We start from the raw sequence: 15,406 nt of genomic DNA, 5'->3' as shown, positions 1-15,406 counted from the left end.
TTAATGTTTGTAAAACATTATTATCCATAGGGGGTCTTAGGTTTAGGCACCACCAGGGGGGTCTTAGGTTTAGGCACCACCAGGGGGGTCTTAGGTTTAGGCACCACCAGGGGGGTCTTAAGTTTAGGCACCACCAGGGGGTCTAGGGGTTAGGGATAGGTACAGGGAGGGCTTTGGGTGGTTAGTTTTAGGCACCACCAGGGGGGTCTTAGGTTTAGGCACCACCAGGGGGGGTCTTAGGTTTAGGCACCACCAGGGGGGTCTTAGGTTTAGGCACCACCAGGGGGGTCTTAGGTTTAGGCACTACCAGGGAAGTCTTAGGTTTAGGCACCACCAGGGGGGTCTTAGGTTTAGGCACCACCAGGGGAGTCTTAGGTTTAGGCACCACCAGGGGGGTCTTAGGTTTAGACACCACCAGGGGAGTCTTAGGTTTAGGCATCACCAAGGGGGTCTTAGGTTTAGGCACCACCAGGGGGGTCTTAGGTTTAGGCACCACCAGGGGAGTCTTAGGTTTAGGCACCACCAGGGGGGTCTTAGGTTTAGGCACCACCAGGGGAGTCTTAGGTTTAGGCACCACCAGGGGGGTCTTAGGTTTAGGCACCACCAGGGGAGTCTTAGGTTTAGGCACCACCAGGGGGGTCTTAGGTTTAGGCACCACCAGGGGGGTCTTAGGTTTAGACACCACCAGGGGGTCTAGGGGTTAGGGATAGGTACAGGGAGGGTTCTGTGTGAGAGTAGGGTTAGGTATAGTTTTAGTACAATTTTAATAATACTAATCAACAGTTATTATGATTGAATGTACTTATATTAATATCATTGTTATAAACAATATTTTCAAATTTTATTATAATAATAAACGATAAATCAAGATTATTCATAACAATATATAATAATAATGTTTAAACAAATATTACTGTTTTTTTTAACAAACGTAATTATAAGTTTCAGTTTACAAACAGGGAAGATTAACGTTTTAAGAATTGCCGATTTCATACACATTATTTAATGATTTATAAATTGTTAAAACACTATTTGTAAACGAAATTCTACACAATATTTTTATAAACGATAATACTGCTTATCGTTTACACCACACGCCCTTTTTTCCCGATGCCCTTTTTTGATGTACGCGCTGCCAGCCCTGTCTACTGAGTGGTGACAAGCAGAATCTGTAGCTGTTTTTGGCTTGTTACCTGCAAGCATCCCAATCCAGAAATCAAGCATCCCAATCCTCCTCCCCCCCCCCCCCCCCCCATCACTTCATTTGATTGGAGAGCGTCTTATGTAAAAGTCTACAACCAAAGCTCATCTTAGATTTTCTCAGCCAAATAAGAAAAATGTGTTATGATCATACATGTGAAAAAAAATACATCAGCAAAACATTCAAAATGAAATACAACATTTGGAACATCAAGAAAGGTTAATCAGGAAAAAAAAATATGTGGCTTAAAAGAATGGCTCTTGTGTATAATGGTTCCCGCACTCGTTCCATCACTGCGGCTTCTTGCCCCATCCTTCACTCCGTCTCCCTGAAAGGATATGATACGCTTTCACTCGTTTGTGTGTTTTCTAAATCACGGCTTCGTTATTTCCCGTTTTCCGCGGCGCGCACGCTGAATCAAGCTGGATTCACAGCGGTTTCAGAAATGCTTTTCTGACTTCCTCTCATATATTTCTGCATATATAAAAATGCAAAATCAAAATGTTGAGTAGTATGAGTGTAATTCATGATTCTGAACGTAACAGGCTGGGAGTTTGACTCTGCTTAACGTTTGGAGTTGTATAATGACGGCCTTGTTCACATTATAAATCGCCAGCGCTATCGCAAGTGCTGAGCTATTTATTGAGCATTTTGAAAGTGCTTTTCCCTGCACTTTTAGCTTAGAAAAGCGATTTTGTAATTGCTTTTCTAAGCGCTTTTGCTCAGCGATTGAGATTTTCAATTCCTGCCGTTAGTCAGGAAGTTAACTCTTTCATCTCAAGCTCACTCCAACCTGAATTATCGCAAATTATTTCTGTTTTAAGAAAGCAAACTTTTGTTTTTCTTAGCATTTTAGTAAGGGGGCTTTTAGGACCATTGTAGTCCCTTACACACTCCAATGAGTTCTGGGTCACCATGAGCTCGCTGGTTAGTCTGTACCTCTCGGTGTTACAAGCCCTACTCCATAGAGCCAAATTAATCCATGCCATGCACTGATGAGACTCAAACAATCCGAAACAGTCTGTATGCGTGTTGGATTATTATGGCTCTGTACAAATTAACAAGCTGACACATCATTGCATTCCAGCCATTATGGAGGTGTGTTTAGCTTCTAAGGGTAAAAATGGTTAATTTGCATATATTCAGCAGTGACGCCCTGGGAGACATCTCAAGCTCACTCCAACCTGAATTATCGCAAATTCTTTCTGTTTTAAAGAGACTCTGAAGCGAGAATAAATCTCGCTTCAGAGCTCATAGTTAGCAGAGGCATGTGTGCCCCTGCTAAACCGTCGCTATCACGCCGCTAAACGGGGGTCCCTTACCTCACAAATCCCCTCCGAGCCACCGGGGATCTCTTCCTGGTTGAGGCAGGGCTAACCGCCGCAGCCCTGCCCCACGCACGTCTGTCAGCGCATCTCTCCGCCTCTCCCCCGCCCCTCTCAGTCTTCCTTCACTGAGAGGGGTAGGGGAGAGGCGGCGATGCGCCGCTGATAGACGCGACTGGAGGCAGGGCTGCAGCCGTTAGCCCTGCCTCTAGGAGCAGCAAAATCTATGACCAATCTGGTCGTTGATTTTGCGGGGGGGGGGGGGGGTTGGGGGTGAAGGGAACCCCGTTTAGCCGTGGGATAGCGGCGTTTTAGCAGGGGCACACGTGCCCCTGCTAACTATGAGCTCTGAAGAGAGAATTATTCTCGCTTCAGTGTCTCTTTAAGAAAGCAAACGTTTGTTTTTCTTAGCATTTTAATAAGGGGACTTTTTGGACCATTGTAGCCCCTCACACACTCCAATGAGTTCTGGTTCACCATGAGCTTGCTGGTTAGTCTGTACCTGAAAAAGAATAAATAGAATGTATTTATTCTTAAAAGCGCTGGGAAAATCACTATACAAAGCGCTTTTTCAAGCACTTTGCGATTTCCCTATGCCTTGCACTGAGCAAAAACGCTCAGAAAATGGTACATGTAGCGTATTTGCGATTTTTCAAACACATGTGAACACTCTCATAGGAAAACATTGCACAATCGTTTTCAGGGCGATTTATAAAATCGCCAGCACTTAAAAAAATACTCAAACGCTTAGAGTGTGAACCAGCACTAACTGTGTTGTAATATCTGTAAGATAAATGCCACTCTACAATGGACTTTTTCAGTTTTAAAGCGGACCTGAACACAGAACTTCCTCTCTGCTCTAAAAGGTAAGCAGCAGCATAATAACCTTTATAGAAAAAAAACATTTCTTTGTTACAGTTGATAAAAATCCTGCAATAAATCTGTAGTGTGTCTGCTTCCTGCTTTCATGGAAGCAGACAAAGGGTTAACATCCTGTGCTTACAAATTAGCTGCTCTGCCGAGGCAGCCAGCTGACACAGCTGAGAGATCAAATTATAGTTATGATTATTATCACAGATGAGGGGGAATTAAGACAGGCTAAACTCTCTAAATCTATACAGGGTGCATTTCTCTCTGTTTTCCTTCTGTCCTGTGCAAGAGTTCAGGTCCACTTTAAAGGACCACTGAAGCGAGAGGGATATGGGGGCTGCCATATTTATTTGCTTTTAAACAATACCAGTTGCCTGGCAGCCCTGCAGATCCTTTCATGTATTTCTGACATTATTGTCAGATCTGACGAGATTAGCTGCATGCTTGTTTCTGGTGTTATTCAAACACTACTGCAGCCAAATAGATCAGCAGGACTGCCAGGCAACTGGTATTGCTTAAAAGGAAATAAATATGGCAGCCTCCATAATCTTCTCTCTACAGTTGTCCTTTAAGAAGGGATTTGAACAGGTACATTATGGACCTCATTTCTACAAGAGGTGATTCTCAGCAATTACCTGCTCACAAATTCAGATGGGGAATCACAGACTATTTCTATCAATAAAAAAATGTGTAGTGTGGCTGCATTTAATCAAATACCGCAGAATCTCCACAGCCATGCATGGCACAGCTAAAGGGATTCAGATGCATACTCACCTCAACAGGAGCCAGCACAAATGGAAACCATTCGGTACATTTTCTGCAGCTTTAGGCAACACAGGATCCTAGTATAGATAAAGAGGCATTACCACGAAAATTGTAAAATGTAAAATAGGTGCAAACATATACAAATAAGAAGTACATTTTTTCCAGAGTAAAATAAGCCATAAATTACTTTTTCTTATTTTGCTGTCACTTACAATAGGTAGAAGAAATCTGACAAAAGTGACAGGTTTTGGACTAGTCCATCTCTTTATAGGGCATTCTCAGGGATATATTTATTTTCAAAAGCACTTAGTGAATGGCAGTTGCTCTGTCCAACTGCCAAAAAAACTGTGTAGTGACCAGGGAAGCTGGCCAGCATCATTGTTTAAAGAGAACCTGTACTGAGTAAAAATATTTAAAATAAACACATGAGGTAACTTCAAATGAACATTACATAGTTACCTTGCCATCAGTTCCTTTCAGAAGCTCACCATTTTCTTCTGACAATAATCCCATCCAGTTCTGACAATATTTTGTCAGATCTGAAATATATCAGTTGCTGTCAATAAAATATCAGTTGCTGTCAGTTATAGCTGAGAGGAAAACTGATGTACCAGGTAATGTCCATGTTTCCCTATGGCTCAAGTGGGCGATGTTACAGTTTAACTGTGTGCTGCCCAGAAAGCTGTAATGGGTAATGGCCATTTTCAAAATGGAGGACGGAAAATTCCCTTGATCACAGTGAACAAACAGGACGCAGGACAGGAGAAAGACACAGAGGAGTAGACTACATGGAAGGTAAGTATGACTTGTGTATGCTTATTTTGACTTTTAATTTTCAGTTCAGGTTTTCTTTAAGGACCAGCTAACGCCCATAGGCGTCAGCAGGTCTTAAGTGGGTTACCATGGAAACGGCCGCTCGATCGAGCGGCCTTTCCATGTCAGTTCACGGAGGGTGTTTCCGTGAACAGCTGGAGAGCCGCTGATCGCGGCTCGCCGGCAAAATGTAAACACGCGGGGAAGAAATCCCCGCTGTTTACATCATACGGCGCTGCTGCGCAGCAGCGCCGTAGAGCAGATCGGCGATTCCCGGCCTCTGAATGGCCGGGGATCGCTGTCATTTGATAGGCTGAAGCCTATCCTACAATGCGCAGGACGGATATCCGTACTGCGCTGCTCACAGGGGGAGGGAGAGGGAGAGAGCGCCGAAAACGCTGCGGAGGGGGGGCTTTGAAGAGCCCCCCCTGCAAAGTTCAGCAAGCCGGCGGCGATCAGACCCCCCCAGGAGGACATCCCCCTAGTGGGGAAAAAAGGGGGTAAGTCTGATCGCCCTGGCTATTTCCTGATCGGTACTGCGGGCTGGAGAGTCCACGCAGCACCGATCAGAAGAAAATCCCCTGGTCCTTAAGTGGTTAAATCCTTTTTTTAGGGAATAAGTTTATGAAGAATAAAAGCCTTGCTGAGAATCCCCTATGAAGAGATGGACTAGTCCAAAGCCTGTCGCTTCTGTCAGATTTCTACTAATTACTGTAAGTGACAGCAACATAGGAGAAAAGTAATTTATGGCTCATTTTGCTCTGGAAAAAAATGTACTTCTTATTAGTATATGTTTGCACATATTTTAAATTTTACAGTTTTTCGCTATTTAAATATGGTCCTCTTCCACTAATTATTAAAAACGGGTCCATTTGCAGCGTTGAGGCAAATGGAATGCAAAGTCCCGACCTGTTTCATTTTTCCGGACCAGAGGATATGTTGCCCATAGCCACTTACGGTGCTAATGCATCCACTCCGGATGTGAGCACTATGAGAAAACAGAGCTGAGCGTACACTGAACTGTCTGCTCTGCTCTGTGCTGAATGGACCTGTCCCGAGTGGGAGGAAAGCTTAAACGAATTATAAAGTAATATTGTAAAAAAATAAGCAATTTTATGTTCAGTAACATTCTTCTTTTAGGGACCATTTTCACTTGAGCGAAATACACAGCGTTTCCCACCATCCGAGTCTCACAGAGAAATACTGTCATGCTGTCTGAATCGCATGCTGGTGCCATTCTGGAAGGCACGCAACGGGGTTTCGTTTCACACATCCGAATCCCTATTGCTGAGCATGGCATGGCTACAGGAATTCGGACTTGCATCTCTGCAAGTGCCAGCGTGCTTCCCGTAAGATGCACAGTGGCTTAGTGGAAATCCGCCCTAAGACTCTGTATTTAACTTTGCTTAGAAGCTTATCAGCAACTTGCTGTTCTTTTTCATAGCTTCCATATTGTCCTTTGATCACTAATTGTAAGGGTGAGAAAATGTAGCGTTATTTTGCAGGATTCAGTGTGACTGTAAGCAGAGCACAGAAAGGTTTCCTCATTGTGAGGCCTGGAACCCACTACAGCGTTTTTTGGAGTGTTTAGGGCCCATTCACACTGGAGCAGGGATGGTCGTAGGCAGCCAACTTCGCTACGCTGGAACTACGCATATTTTTACGCAAATACGCTTCGCAATCTATGGCTACGAAATCAGCCACTTCGCTACATTAGCATACCGTAGACTACGCATTAAAATACGCAAGCTTCACGTATTGCGTAGTTGATGCGACCGCTTATGCCCTTATGCGGAAAAATTTCCGCAATAATCTGCTAACTATGCGCATACTCAAACTAATTTAAGCATACATTCCAACATCCAATGCGAAATTGTATGCGTACAAAGGGCAATAAAATTTCTGCGCATGCGCAATGACCCATATCAATGCAGCTACCGCACGCGTAGTTGACTTCGCAATACATACGTCAACTACGCGTAGCGGGCGAAGCTACGCATAGCGGGACTACGACTACGCGGAAATGCGTAAGTGTAGTTCTTAAACTTCGCCTACGAACTACGATGCGTAGTTGCGTACTACGATGCGTAAATTCGCGCTGGCGTAGTTTACGAGCAACCCTGCACTGGAGCGTTTTGCTGACGATTTCGGCCAAACGCTCAAGCGCTAGCACTTTTTAAAGCGCTAGTACAATGATACCCTATGGGCCCGTTCTCACTTGGGCGATTTGCGTTAATCGCTGGCGATTAACGCAAATCACCAAACGCAAACGTGTAGCCTGCACCATTTTTAGGTGATTTCCTGGCGATCTCATTTAGTACTATAGAAGCACTAATCGCGATCGTGGAAAAATCGCTGCAGTGTCCAGTGATTTTACCGCGGTAATCGCGGGGAAAAAAATCACTCCCGGAAATACCGCCGGTGTTTTGCGCTTTTAGGTGTGAACAGGGCCTTAGGGAGCATTTTTAATCGCTAGTGATTTCCCTAAACACTCCGCCAATGTAAATGGATGGGACAGATTCCACTACAGTGATTGCGACTAAGCAAATCGCAATTGCAGGACATGCAGAATTCTGGGAGCGTTTCCATTCTAATGAATTGTACAGGAGCAGTGAAATCACTCACAAAATCGCTTGCAAATAGCTTACAAAACGTTATCACAAATCGCTAGCAATTGTGACAGTGTTTTGCGCTTTCTAGTGTTTTGTGCTTTCCAGGCCTAATGGTGCCCATACACGATACAATAAAAACGTTAAATTTTCCCGTTTATTTGATCTAAATGATCGAATTGAATCAAAGTTGAAATGATTATTTTTTTTTCGATCAAGAAATTCGATTAAAAAAACAATTATCCCGGTTTTTCTGATCGGACATGCTGGAAAGATCTTTATATTCGATCTAACGGAATAGTCAAACTAAATTATCTGATAAAAAAAAAATGAAAAATTGTACCATGTATGGCCACCTTTGGAGTGTTTTGAATTAATTTGACATAATACATCCATTACAATAACAGTTCCTGGCCTAACTGAATTCTATGCTGTGGGACTTACTTTGAGACAAAAAGCAGAAAATACTGATTTCCAATTCCGACAGAGTTCCACTTTCCGTAACTGTGTGATTTCTGTGGAATTCCGCTGAATTCTGTGGAATTCCAATTACCGATTTCTGCATTTGTCAATAAAGTTACAGTAGCTTATTGTATTTTTTTCTTACAGAATCCGCTATTTTTTGCAGATGGACGCTATTATGCAGAATCTGCCTTCCGACCGGAAACCGTGGTAACTTCTGCATTCTCTGATTGGCCTTCCACAGTAATCCAATTTCAAAGGTGCTATACTGATCAGGGCCGGCCCTAGACTTTTTGCCGCCTGAGGCAAATTTTGAAAAAATTATTGCTGCCGCAACCCCCCCCCCCCCCCCCCCGCCACCGCCGAGCTGGAGGGGTAGCGGGCAGGACGGGGGTATTGGGCCTAGCGGCGGGGAGGGGGGTTGCTCAATCCATTGGGCCTAGCGGTATTGGGCCTAGCGGCGGGGAGGGGGGTCGCTCGATCCAGCGTGCGCTCCACTGACGTCACTTCCTGCAACGCCGTCCACTTACAATACAGTGGGCGGCGTTGCAGGAAGTGACGTCAGTGGAGCGCACGCTGGATCGAGGAAGAGGTGAGTCCTCCCCGCCCACTGCCTCTTACGAGTAGCGCTTCTGATCTATTTAAGGCTGGAGGGGAGCGGAGGACGGGGGACCCAGGCGAGGGAGGGGGGGGTCCGACCCCCCTCCCCGCCGCTAGGCCCAATACCCCCGTCCTGCCCGCTACCCCTCCAGCTCGGCGGCCGGCTCCCCGCACCCACCGACAGGCGGATGCCGCCCCTAGAAATGTGCCGCCTGAGGCAAAAGTTTCACCCCGCCTCATGAGCGGGCCGGCCCTGATACTGATTCTCTGATTGGTCTAGTGCTTGGATTGGCTTGCTAATTGGCCTAAAATTTCCGAGTCTTGGTAATGGAGCATTTCCATGGAATTCCGATTCCTACAATACCGCTTTCCACTGCAGAAAGCCAATTTCTGAACGGAAATCGGAATCCCATAGAATTCTGAAACTCCTCCCTTTGTATAAACCCTTTCCAAGGAGTGTTTTTGTAAAGAATAAAGGTAATACTGAGAATCACCTATGAGGAGATAAACTAAACCATAATCAGATTTTTCAGTACCACTTATTGAAAGTGAAGGCAACATAGGAAAAGAGACATTTGTAGTGCCCTTTAATCTGTTACATATATACATTTTATATGTATGTATTTAAAATTTTTCAGGATGGTGCCCCATTACGTGTGTGTAGTTTTTTTTTTTTGTTATATGTAATAGTCACATGATATCACTATTTTCTGACATTCTCTATGACAGCTGTGCCCAAACTACGTCCTGTGGGCCATTTGTGGCCAACAAAGCCAACTTTTGTGGCCTGTGGAAGTGTCCTGAGACGGAGGATCAGGGATTTTCTCATACTAGATCCTGCATAATCTGGTAGGCGAATGCAGTATGCAAACGCTTTGCCATTTTAATTAGACGAGAGTCCATTTAAATTAGTCAATAGACTTGAGGCAGCCAGTATATAAGTCAGGTGAAACTGGTCAGAAGCACACACCTTTCATTCACTCCTCTCCAGTATGCGTTCTCTGCTGTAGTGCTGTGATAGTTAGAGACCCTCGTCCATTAGTTGCTGCAGGAACCACCCTCCAATAGGAATCAGCCTCCTCCTCAGCATGGATTCTTGCTTCAGCTCTCCTCACATGCTCTGGCTCTCTTTTCCTAGATGCTTTGCCACTGCTCCGGCCTCTCACCTCAGGGGACAGTGTGACATCACACCCTACCAGCCAGTCAAGCTGTAAAAAACTTTGCCTCACCCAGACCATTACCTACGGCTAGGCCATGGCAACTAAGTGAGACCCTTCTGCTGAATAGTAGGCCTCAGCTACCCGCAGCTCACACAGCACTTGTGCTGGGCGGGGGGATCACGCAGAAAGCCTCTGCACATCCAACCAGGTACCCCAGAAAATGGGCATCAAATGATTAGTACAACAATTCTTAGTTTGCCGTTTTCTTTCCTTTTCCAACACCAACTGTTACTAAAAAAAAGTTAGAGAAAAGTTTGCTTTCTTAAAACAGAAAGAATTTGCGATAATTCAGGTTGGAGTGAGCTTGAGATGTCTCCCAGGCACCACTGCTGAATATATGCAAATTAACCATTGTACCCTTAAAAGCTAAACACACCTCCAGATCCGCTGGAATGCAATGATGTGTCAGCTTGTTAATTTGTACAGAGCCATAATAATCCAACATGCATACAGACTGTTTCGGATTGGTTGATCCTCATCAGTGCATGGCATGACTTAATTTGGCTCTATGGAGTAGGGCTTGTAACACCGAGAGGTACAGACTAACCAGCAAGCTCATGGTGACCCAGAACTCATTGGATTGTGTAAGGGGCTACAATGGTCCCATTGTAGCCCCTTACACACTCCAATGAGTTCTGGTTCACCATGAGCTTGCTGGTTAGTCTGCACCATAGAAAAATGTTAAAGATTTATATTTAAATTTTGTATATATGTGTTCCGGCCAGCGAAATTTATCTTGATATGAAGTGCGGCCCTCGGGCAAAAAACGTTTGGGCACCACTGCTCTATGATGTGTAATATCATGCAAACAACATCTGTATTCAAGTTAAAGGTTTTGTTTATTGTTTTGTGAATATGGGACAGCCCTGATTAGGATTCCAGGAATGATCTCATGATTGGCTCCCTAGATTAACTTGCCAGCTGTATTGAATTGTTTTATTCATTCGGCCACCTGTTTCTCCGCTCTTCACACACATTATCTGTCCTTCTGAAGTACACAAGTTAGAACACAGAGATTTGGTTTTGCATCCTCCTGTTAGTAAAATGGTTGTTTTGGCTCGAGCATTATTAGTCCCTGTGTTACTTACAAGAAATTCTAAAAAGAAAGCAATTAATTGATAAAACAATGAGGTCCAGCTTTATTATCACACTTCCTGCGTGCTACTCAGCCGGGGAGTGGGATCTGGAGTTAACCGCTTCCGGACGGCGGTGATTGAAATCTACCGCCTGTTTTGATACTGTTATTCCTGCCAGTATGTAAAATTCACATCACCCCCACCGCACGTTCTTGCTGCTCTCGCCGCCTGCGCCGATCTCACTCTACCGTCTCTATGACAGCAGTGAGCCTGTCAGGAGCTGATTTCATTGGCTCCTGACCCTGTCATCAATATAAGCAAGGTGGCAGAAGAAGCAAACAAGCAAGAACCTCCTCCTTTGTCTAGATGTAACTATATGTTGATGTGTTGGCTTTCCAATGCCTACCTCCTTACATCTTTCTCGTACCTTTCTAAGAGGTTGGGTTGACCCTATGCTTGACCCCCTTTGGAGGTCAATGCATTTGGCAACCAACCTTGTCATTGATTTTAACCAATTTCGTTTTTTAGTCCAGGTAGATTTTTAGTGGCACATTGATATTCCACTATAGCACAATTGCTTGTTTATGCGATACTGCTGCTGCTGGGACAGCACTTCGCAATGTTGGCACAAGGGCACTAATCTTTTTCCCACTCTGTTCTTTCTCACCTTTCCCTGCCACTTTTTTTATGTCTTTAACTTTTTTTCTTCACTACTCTTACCCTGAAGCCATATTGGAGGTGCTTTCTCTTTTTTTAACACAAGATGGCCCAACTTGTGTTACAGGCGTGCGACCAAGCGTAATACACGCTACACTGATCAATGGATTCAGTGTATTTCCGCCGCCATCACGTCAGACGCTGCCGGCACGCAATGCGTTCTAGCAGTCGGTGGACTTGAGAAGGAAGTGTAGGGACGGAGCGGACGAGCGGGACGTCACCGCTATGCGCGCTTGGTTACAAATACCGTCAGTCCGCCCCCCCGCTTTGCAGCCTCCGTAGATGCGCAGACGTGCGCGAAACGGCCGTCAGGCTTAACACCACCCGGCACCCACCGCACCACAAGGTATCCCACCTTACTTTTGCAACAATTTTACATACTGTAGCGACAGCAACTTGTTCTATTGCACGCTTTTTGTACTGCAACCAGAAATATTTATTAAACACAGCTTTCAGCAGTGCCGGTTCTTGCTTGTTCACTTCTTCTGCCACCTTATATACGTCTTCATACCAGAGCATGCTTAGCTGGAAGTGGGATAAGTGAAGGACCACCGCAGGACGCCTGCTCTCACAGTAGTGCCAACCCGCTTTCTCTTCCATACTGTTATCAATATAAGCAACTCCCATTGGCTTACGTTGATCACACAGTCAGGAGCCAATCAAAGCGATTCCTGAACGGCTCATCATAGAAATGGCAGAGTGGGTGGCCTGACGCGACAGGTGGACGTTGGTGGCGGCTGGTATGTGCGACAAATCGTCAGAAGGAGCCAGTTTCTGGTACCAGCAGTCTCTGGTTCTTAAGAGTGCAGAGACCACTGGTACTGAAGGGGTTAAAGAGAACCAGAGACGAAAACACATCATAGATTCATACATACCTAGGGCTTCCTCCAGGCCCATCAGCATGGATCGCTCCTACGGCGCCGTCCTCCGCCGCCTCTATTGCCGGTACCGGGTCCCATCACTTCCGCCGGGCACGGGCGGTTGTACGCATCCACAGGGACTCCCTTCATCTTGGCGGCGCCTGCTTTACGCAGGCACCTGCGCAGTACGGAGGGAGCAAACTGCGCTTGCATCGACTGGCTGAAGTGACGGGACCCGGTACTGACGATAGAGGCCACGGAGGATGGAGGCGTGGGAGCGATCCATGCTGATGGGGCTGGAGGAAGCCCCAGGTATGTATGAATCTATTATGTGTTTCGTCTCTGGTTCTCTTTAAGCTTTTGTCGGTTCACATTGGCATGCAAAGATGATGCATACAATGGTGTGAAACGGACCAGACCCTAATGGAGCTGAACAGATCCTGTGTTAATCAATAGGACCCGTTCACATTTCTTTGTAAGAACAGATCCGTTGGGCTGGCCCGTAGAATGGATTGCAAGTTTGGGGCGGTTGTGATAATTCAAGACCAAGAATTGCGTTTCTAGCCAGGTGGGTGAACGGCAGTGGCGCAGTGGGTGAGGAGGGATAGTGAAGGAGGGGGGGGGGCAGCGGCTCAGCCGCTGGGGGGGTGGCCCGACTCCTGCCTCCTTCTCCTCGAGTTCCCCTCAGTGCTCCCCCCTCCATTGAAGAAATTAATGAAAGCGGCAAGGGGTGTTAGTAAAAACTCACCTTCCGGGCTCCATGGGGGATCACATGCCGCCGGGCTGCTCTGTCTCCTGCGTTGCTCACAGGAAGTGAACATTTCATCATATTCCTGACATTTTTTTTGGGGGGGGGGGGGGTAAAATTTTTCTCTAAAACTTCTCCTTTAAAACTGTCAGAAACCTGTTACGAGTTATAAAAAACAATCGTCTTTTTACTTCATGAATTCCTTTATGTGGGCGGGGATCCGCTCAGTCTGCTTCCTCCAGTCAATCATGAGGCTTAATTTATGATCTGATTCCGCAGTTCCTTTTTTCCTGATGCTGCACGGAATACATTTTACATAATGAAATTGATTGACGTGTCTGAGAGTGCGGAACACCTGCCGTCATCAATAAAGATGCATTATTAATAAATGGCGTTCTCGGGGCTGTCGGCAACACGGCTCCGCTTTTGTACAGCAAAACTTTTTCCCCGGTCCTTTAAATCTCACCTCGAGCCTCTTCTGCCTGTTATAGATCGCGGGAAAGCATTTGCCTGATTGATAACATGTAAAAAAAAAGATAGGACTTGACGCAGGTTCTCTTGCGAGCGGATTAGTAATTGCTTTCACTCTACCTAATAGTTTGCAGCTGTATGCTAATAAGTCATCGCTGATCAAGTATGGTAATTTGCTCATGAATACATGCGCCTTTTATACTTTTTAAAAAAACTTGCCATCCACCTGTGACGGAGAACCGAACAGCCTAGTAAGAGCGCTTTTGAATTCATTACGAAATTAAATGTTCCAGCGCTCCGAGGGCCTTTTTAATATACCTCGCTAAAAATATTGGTTAATAGAAAAGAATTGAAATCTACTTTACAGTTGGCAAAAAAAACATTACAGCTTAGAAGTCTTTGAATGGTTTAATAATAAATAAATGAAACATCACCACTCTGCAGTGTGAGTACGGCAATAGCCATAGAGGGCCAGGCAGCTGTTATGAGACCTCGAGCGTCAGTTCCATTTCTTCACTGCTCTTCCTGGATCTGACAGCTCTGTGCTTTTCAGTTTTTAGTGTTGAACTGAACCTGATCTTAGCTCCCAACAGTGGTGCTCAGATAACCCCAATCACGAATTCAAGTGATCACAAATTCAACTCTGCCCACTTACGAATTGACTCGTGATCACAAACGATCACAAGTAGAAAGAGATATCCGACTTGAGTGCGGTTTTGAGTCGAATAATCACCTGGAATCACGAATCACAAGTGGTTTTCGTGATTAAAAACCCACCGGGTTTAACGGTTAATAGCAAAGCCCCCTTACATGGTAGGAACACCAAATTTGCCAGATATGTTAAGAAGAACAGTGGGAACAAGAGATGGTTTTTTCTTTGTTTGTTTGTTTTTTAAAAAGACCTTATAGTTTTTGAGAAAATCGATTTTAAATTTTCAAAGGAAAATAGTATTCGTGATTAAAAACCCGCCAAAACCCACCGACTTTAGCGGTTAATAGCAAAGCCACCTTACATGCCAGAAACACCAAATTTGCCAGATATGTTAAGAAGAACAATGGAAACAAGAGGGAAAAAATCTAAAAGACCTTATAGTTTTTGAGAAATTCAATTTTAAAGTTTTAAAGGAAAAAATTATACATTTAAGCGCGGTAGCTACATTAACTGTCATTTACCGTATGTAAAGCGGATCCAAGATGAGAAACTAACTATAACAAGTAACTTGTCTATATAACTTATCTAAAGTTTAGATAGTTTACACAGCATATCTAGCTGCAAACAGCTTCAAAAGTTTATGATTATTTATTCCTGTGATACAATGAGCTCAGCCATGTTCTGTTTATCACAGGCTGAGGGCTGGAGATGCCATCAGCTTGCCTGTGTGTAAATTCACTCCCCTCTCCTCCTCCCTCCTCCCCTCTGCCTCTGAAACCTCTTGCTAGTAACCTCCTCCTCCTCCTCCTGCCCAGACTGAGCTCCCTTAAGCCCATGCTAGTTGCTACATTGCCAAGGCACAAAAGGAGCTGTGGGCGAGGCTTGTTTAGTTTATAGGGAATTAGAGTATTAAAACAAAACAAAAAAAGTATTTGGCTTGAGGAATGCCCTATAAACTATATGAAAGGAACACAATTATGCAGTGAGTAAAAGTTTATCTCGGATTCACTTTAAATG

The 15,406-nt window shown here is 44.8% G+C and overlaps 1 long non-coding RNA gene across 1 annotated transcript; it reads right to left on the bottom strand.

Annotated features, from left to right (window-relative positions):
* Nucleotides 1–1,418: 1,418 nt before the first annotated feature.
* LOC137545021 (uncharacterized) lies at nt 1,419–4,444 on the bottom strand. Its single transcript, XR_011025969.1, has 3 exons — nt 4,374–4,444; nt 4,171–4,238; nt 1,419–1,675 (listed from the first exon to the last, which is right to left on the bottom strand). It is a non-coding gene; the product is annotated as an uncharacterized lncRNA (long non-coding RNA).
* Nucleotides 4,445–15,406: the final 10,962 nt, after the last annotated feature.

This window comes from Hyperolius riggenbachi, chromosome 2 (assembly GCF_040937935.1).
Source record: "Hyperolius riggenbachi isolate aHypRig1 chromosome 2, aHypRig1.pri, whole genome shotgun sequence".
Lineage (NCBI taxonomy): Eukaryota > Metazoa > Chordata > Amphibia > Anura > Hyperoliidae > Hyperolius > Hyperolius riggenbachi.
This window is presented reverse-complemented; position numbering and strand designations above follow the sequence as displayed.